This window comes from Sturnus vulgaris, unplaced genomic scaffold, assembly GCF_052056855.1.
Source record: "Sturnus vulgaris isolate bStuVul1 unplaced genomic scaffold, bStuVul1.hap1 Scaffold_156, whole genome shotgun sequence".
Classification (NCBI taxonomy): Eukaryota; Metazoa; Chordata; class Aves; order Passeriformes; family Sturnidae; genus Sturnus; species Sturnus vulgaris.
In genome coordinates this window covers 2,361,392-2,367,820 of record NW_028276073.1, presented here as the reverse complement: position 1 = coordinate 2,367,820, position 6,429 = coordinate 2,361,392, and positions in this window count along the sequence as shown.

Sequence of the window (6,429 nt, the reverse complement as noted above, 5' to 3'; positions counted from 1 at the left end):
TTGCTGCGGACACCAGGTCTACCCAGCCATGAAACGGGCAACAGGTCTACCAAGCTGCGGACACCAGGTCTACCCAGGGCATGCTGCGGACACCAGGTCTACCCACGGCTTGCTGCGGACAACAGGTCTACCCAGCCATGAAACGGGCAAGAGGTCTACCAAGCTGCGGACACCAGGTCTACCCAGGGCATGCTGCGGACACCAGGTCTACCCAGCCATGAAACGGGCAACAGGTCTACTCACGGCTTGCTGCGGACAACAGGTCTACCCAGCCATGAAACGGGCAACAGGTCTACCAAGCTGCGGACAACAGGTCTACCCAGGGCATGCTGCGGACACCAGGTCTACCCAGCCATGAAACGGGCAACAGGTCTACTCACGGCTTGCTGCGGACACCAGGTCTACCCAGCCATGAATCGGGCAACAGGTCTACCAAGCTGCGGACAACAGGTCTACCCAGGGCATGCTGCGGACACCAGGTCTACCAACTCAATGCTGCGGACACCAGGTCTACCCAGCCATGAAACGGGCAACAGGTCTACCAAGCTGCGGACACCAGGTCTACCCAGGGTATGTAGCGGACACCAGGTCTACCAACTCAATGCTGCGGACACCAGGTCTACCCAGCCATGAAACGGGCAACAGGTCTACCAAGCTGCGGACACCAGGTCTACCCAGCCATGAAACGGGCAACAGGTCTACCCACTCAATGCTGCGGACAACAGGTCTACCCAGCCATGAAACGGGCAACAGGTCTACCAAGCTGCGGACACCAGGTCTACCCAGGGCATGCTGCGGACAACAGGTCTACCCAGCCATGAAACGGGCAACAGGTCTACTCACGGCTTGCTGCGGACAACAGGTCTACCCAGCCATGAAACGGGCAACAGGTCTACCAAGCTGCGGACACCAGGTCTACCCAGGGCATGCTGCGGACACCAGGTCTACCCAGCCATGAAACGGGCAACAGGTCTACTCACGGCTTGCTGCGGACACCAGGTCTACCCAGCCATGAAACGGGCAACAGGTCTACCAAGCTGCGGACACCAGGTCTACCCACGGCTTGCTGCGGACACCAGGTCTACCCAGCCATGAAACGGGCAACAGGTCTACCAAGCTGCGGACACCAGGTCTACCCAGGGCATGCTGCGGACACCAGGTCTACCCAGCCATGAAACGGGCAACAGGTCTACTCACGGCTTGCTGCGGACACCAGGTCTACCCAGCCATGAAACGGGCAACAGGTCTACCAAGCTGCGGACACCAGGTCTACCCAGGGCATGCTGCGGACACCAGGTCTACCCACTCAATGCTGCGGACAACAGGTCTACCCAGCCATGAAACGGGCAACAGGTCTACCAAGCTGCGGACACCAGGTCTACCCAGGGCATGCTGCGGACACCAGGTCTACCAACTCAATGCTGCGGACAACAGGTCTACCCAGCCATGAAACGGGCAACAGGTCTACCAAGCTGCGGACACCAGGTCTACCCACGGCTTGCTGCGGACACCAGGTCTACCCAGCCATGAAACGGGCAACAGGTCTACCAAGCTGCGGACACCAGGTCTACCCAGGTCATGCTGCGGACACCAGGTCTACCCACGGCTTGCTGCGGACAACAGGTCTACCCACTCCAAGCTGCGGACACCAGGTCTAACTACTCCATTACGCGGACAACAGGTCTACCCACTCCATGCGGCGGACAACATGTCTACCCGCTCCATGCTGCGGACACCAGGTCTGCCCACGCCGTGATGCGGACCACAGGTCTACCTTCGCCATGCTGCACGCAGCCCGGGTCGCACCGGAGCTAGGTAGACCCGGTCGCCGCGGCCGTCGCAGCGCCCTCGCCCTCGACGGCGGACCCACGCCGCCGGTCCCGGAGGCGGGTAGACCTGGTCGCCGCGGCCACGGCGGCCGCCCATCCCGGAGCCCAGTAGACCTGGCCGCCGCGGGACCGGCCAAGTTTCCCGGAGTCGTGTAGACCTGGTCGTCGCGGCCACGGCCGCCGCCGCTGCGCCTTCGCCGGCGACGGCGGTCCCACGCCACCGGCCCCGGAGCCGCGTCGACCTGGCCGCCGCGGGACGGGCCACGTTTCGCGGATCCGGGTAGACGAGGCATCCTTGTACCATCTCGGAGCCGGGGAAACCCCACAGCCTCTTAACGCTCCGGAGCCCAAGTGCTCCAGCAGCCTTGCCCCGCCCGGCAGAATCGATTTCAAGACCAAGACATATTTTCGACAACATTTTATTTCATCATTTCATTTCATTTCATTTCTTTTCATTTCATTTTATTATTTTATTTTATTTCGTTTTGTTTTGTTTTGTTTTGATTTGATTTGATTTGTTTCATTTCCTCTTTGCCTTTTTTGAATGATTGCCTCTTCTATTTACTCGGAAAGAAAATCTTTTCCGGAAAACAAAACTCTTGCCAAATCTTATTTGTGATCCCTTTGGGCCCACAGCCGAGCTGACGGAGGGCCTGTGCCCGGTTCTCGCCCTGCTGACACACTGACCCCCCCAAACGGCGTCCTCCCTACCCCACGCCTCCTCCCCCGTCCCCCAGAGACCCTACCTACAGAGCCCCCCCCCACCACAAAACAGAACCTCACGGGCCGCAGCACAGCCAGGGGAAGCACGTACGTGCAGCGAAACTCGGCCCAAAGCCGCCGCGCCCTGGCACAACTCGCCCTGCCCCTTCCCGCCCCACGGAGGCGGCTGCATCGAGGCGACCGGCGCCGCCGTCGGCAAGCGGGTGGCCGCTTTCGGGCCGGTTCTTCCGCGGAAGGTCTGCAGAGCTCTTGGGGCCTCGGCGCGGGTTTGGGGGGCCGTGAGGGCTCGCTGTCGAGGCGCCCGGGGCCGGCACGAAGCCGCCTGCCCTCTCCCTGTCCCTGCCCCGTCTTCCGCAGCCACCCATTAACGCTGGGGGCGAGCCCGCCCTCCGCCATCAACCTCCCATGCAGCGCTTTCAGACTTTCCCCGCCCCTGCCCATTGTCGGCTGGGGGCGCCCTGCCCCCCGCCGTCAGCCTCCCTGGCAGCGCTTTCAGACTCTCTCGGGCCCCTGCCCATTGTCGGCTGGGGGCGCCCCGCCCCCCGCCCTCAGCCTCCCTGGCAGCGCTTTCAGACTGCCTCGGGCCCTGCCCATTGTCGGTTGGGGGCGCCCCGCCCCCCGCCCTCAGCCTCCCTGGCAGCGCTTTCAGACTGCCTCGGGCCCTGCCCATTGTCGGTTGGGGGCGACCCCGCCCTCCGCCATCAGCCTCCCTGGCAGCGCTTTCAGACTGCCTCGGGCCCTGCCCATTGTCGGTTGGGGGCGACCCCGCCCTCCGCCATCAGCCTCCCTGGCAGCACTTTCAGCCTCTTCCTGCCCCCGCCCACGGTCCCACCGGGCAGTTTACACGGCGGCGGCGGGAGGCTGATGCCGAGGTCGGCAGGCGGAGAGCCTGGTGCACAAGCAGGGATGGCGGCGGGATGATTGGCGCCGTCTGTCCCTGGTCAAAGAAGCTCTCTGTTCAGCTTTCTCGGAGCCTTTTGCTTTGGTGGCGTTCCTTCCTCCTCCGCCCCGGCGCCGCTCAAGCCTGCGGCAGGGCGGCAGCGCGGCGGGTGGGCGGCCGGGGGGAGGGGGGAGGGGGGGGGGAGGGAGGGAGCGCGCGAGCGAGCGAGCGAGCGAGCGAGCGCGCTGCAGAAATGAAGCCCGGAGCAGGGCCGCGGTCCATTCGAGCACGGGGAGGGGGCGCGACAACGCTGCCTGCTCCTGTCGGGGAGCGCTTGGGGAAGTGGGGTGCCGGCACCATGACGGCGGAGCGGACAGGGGCCGCGGCTGGGGAAGAGGCCGGCGGAGCTCGCCAGTGGATGCTGGCGCACGGAGCCGGCAGGGACACCTGGGCACGGCTGGGACCGAAAGTCGCCCGCCTTCACGCCCCGCCTTTCGCCGGGGGGAAGAAGACGCGAGAGCAGGGCTGCCTGCTGGGCTGCCAGTGCCCGCGGTCATGCCGGACGTGCAGGCCGACCGCCGAAGGCGTGCTCGCCGCTGCAGAGACGACAAGGGGGCCGCGCGTCCGATGGAAGAGACGGGGCGCCATCGCGCGGCGGCCGGGCTGCAAGGCCGGCCGACGGTAACAGGACTACCACGCCGCGGGTGGCCAGAGACAAAGACCGGCCGAGGGCAACAGGTCTACCCAGCATTATGCCGGCCGGTACCAGGGCCGGCCGAGGGCAACAGGTCTACCCAGCATTAGGCCAGCCGGAAAGACGGCCGGCAGAGGGCAACAGGTCTACCCAGCATTCGGCCGTCAGGTACAAAGGCCGGCCGAGGGCAACAGGTCTACCCAGCATTCGGCTGGCCGGTAACACGGCCGGCCGAGGGCAACAGGTCTACCCAGCATTCGGCCGTCAGGTACAAAGGCCGGCCGAGGGCAACAGGTCTACCCAGCATTAGGCCGCCACGTCCAAAGGCCGGCCGAGGGCAACAGGTCTACCCAGCATTAGGCCGCCACGTCCAAAGGCCGGCCGAGGGCAACAGGTCTACCCAGCATTCGGCCACCACGTACAAAGGCCGGCCGAGGGCAACAGGTCTACCCAGCATTCGGCTGGCCGGTAACACGGCGGGCCGAGGGCAACAGGTCTACCCAGCATTAGGCCGGCCGGTAACACTGCCGGCCGAGGGCAACAGGTCTACCCAGCATTCGGCCGCCACGTCCAAAGGCCGGCCGAGGGCAACAGGTCTACCCAGCATTAGGCCGCCACGTCCAAAGGCCGGCCGAGGGCAACAGGTCTACCCAGCATTCGGCCGCCACGTCCAAAGGCCGGCCGAGGGCAACAGGTCTACCCAGCATTAGGCCGGCCGGTAACACGGCCGGCCGAGGGCAACAGGTCTACCCAGCATTAGGCCGCCACGTCCAAAGGCCGGCCGAGGGCAACAGGTCTACCCAGCATTCGGCCGCCACGTCCAAAGGCCGGCCGAGGGCAACAGGTCTACCCAGCATTCGGCCGCCACGTCCAAAGGCCGGCCGAGGGCAACAGGTCTACCCAGCATTCGGCCGCCACGTCCAAAGGCCGGCCGAGGGCAACAGGTCTACCCAGCATTAGGCCGGCCGGTAACACGGCCGGCCGAGGGCAACAGGTCTACCCAGCATTAGGCCGCCACGTCCAAAGGCCGGCCGAGGGCAACAGGTCTACCCAGCATTAGGCCGCCACGTCCAAAGGCCGGCCGAGGGCAACAGGTCTACCCAGCATTCGGCCGCCACGTCCAAAGGCCGGCCGAGGGCAACAGGTCTACCCAGCATTAGGCCGCCACGTCCAAAGGCCGGCCGAGGGCAACAGGTCTACCCAGCATTCGGCCGCCACGTCCAAAGGCCGGCCGAGGGCAACAGGTCTACCCAGCATTAGGCCGCCACGTCCAAAGGCCGGCCGAGGGCAACAGGTCTACCCAGCATTAGGCCGGCCGGCAGAGGGCAACAGGTCTACCCAGCATTCGGCCGTCAGGTACAAAGGCCGGCCGAGGGCAACAGGTCTACCCAGCATTAGGCCGCCACGTCCAAAGGCCGGCCGAGGGCAACAGGTCTACCCAGCATTAGGCCGGCCGGTAACACGGCCGGCAGAGGGCAACAGGTCTACTCAGCATTAGGCCGGCCGGTAAAACGGCAGGCCGAGGGCAACAGGTCTACCCAGCATTCGGCCGTCAGGTACAAAGGCCGGCCGAGGGCAACAGGTCTAACCAGCATTAGGCCGCCACGTCCAAAGGCCGGCCGAGGGCAACAGGTCTACCCAGCATTCGGCCGCCACGTCCAAAGGCCGGCCGAGGGCAACAGGTCTACCCAGCATTCGGCCGCCACGTCCAAAGGCCGGCCGAGGGCAACAGGTCTACCCAGCATTAGGCCGGCCGGCAGAGGGCAACAGGTCTACCCAGCATTCGGCCGTCAGGTACAAAGGCCGGCCGAGGGCAACAGGTCTACCCAGCATTAGGCCGCCACGTCCAAAGGCCGGCCGAGGGCAACAGGTCTACCCAGCATTAGGCCGGCCGGTAACACGGCCGGCAGAGGGCAACAGGTCTACTCAGCATTAGGCCGGCCGGTAAAACGGCAGGCCGAGGGCAACAGGTCTACCCAGCATTCGGCCGTCAGGTACAAAGGCCGGCCGAGGGCAACAGGTCTACCCAGCACCTGCCAGGACGGCAGGGCGCCGAACCGGGCTCCGCGTGCCACCGTCTTGGCCCCCCAAACGCCGACCAACGACGCTTGTGGATGGGGCGCGATGGGTGCGGCGCGCGGCGCCCCGGGTCCCCGCCGGCACCAGGTCTACCTCGCCGCCTGGAGACGGCAGCAAACGGATCCCCCTCTCACCGCGCGCGCGCGCGGTGAAGGGAAACCCGCCGCCGCCGCTGCCGCCGCCGCCGCCGCCGCCGCTGCCGCCGCCGCCGCCGCCGCCGCCGC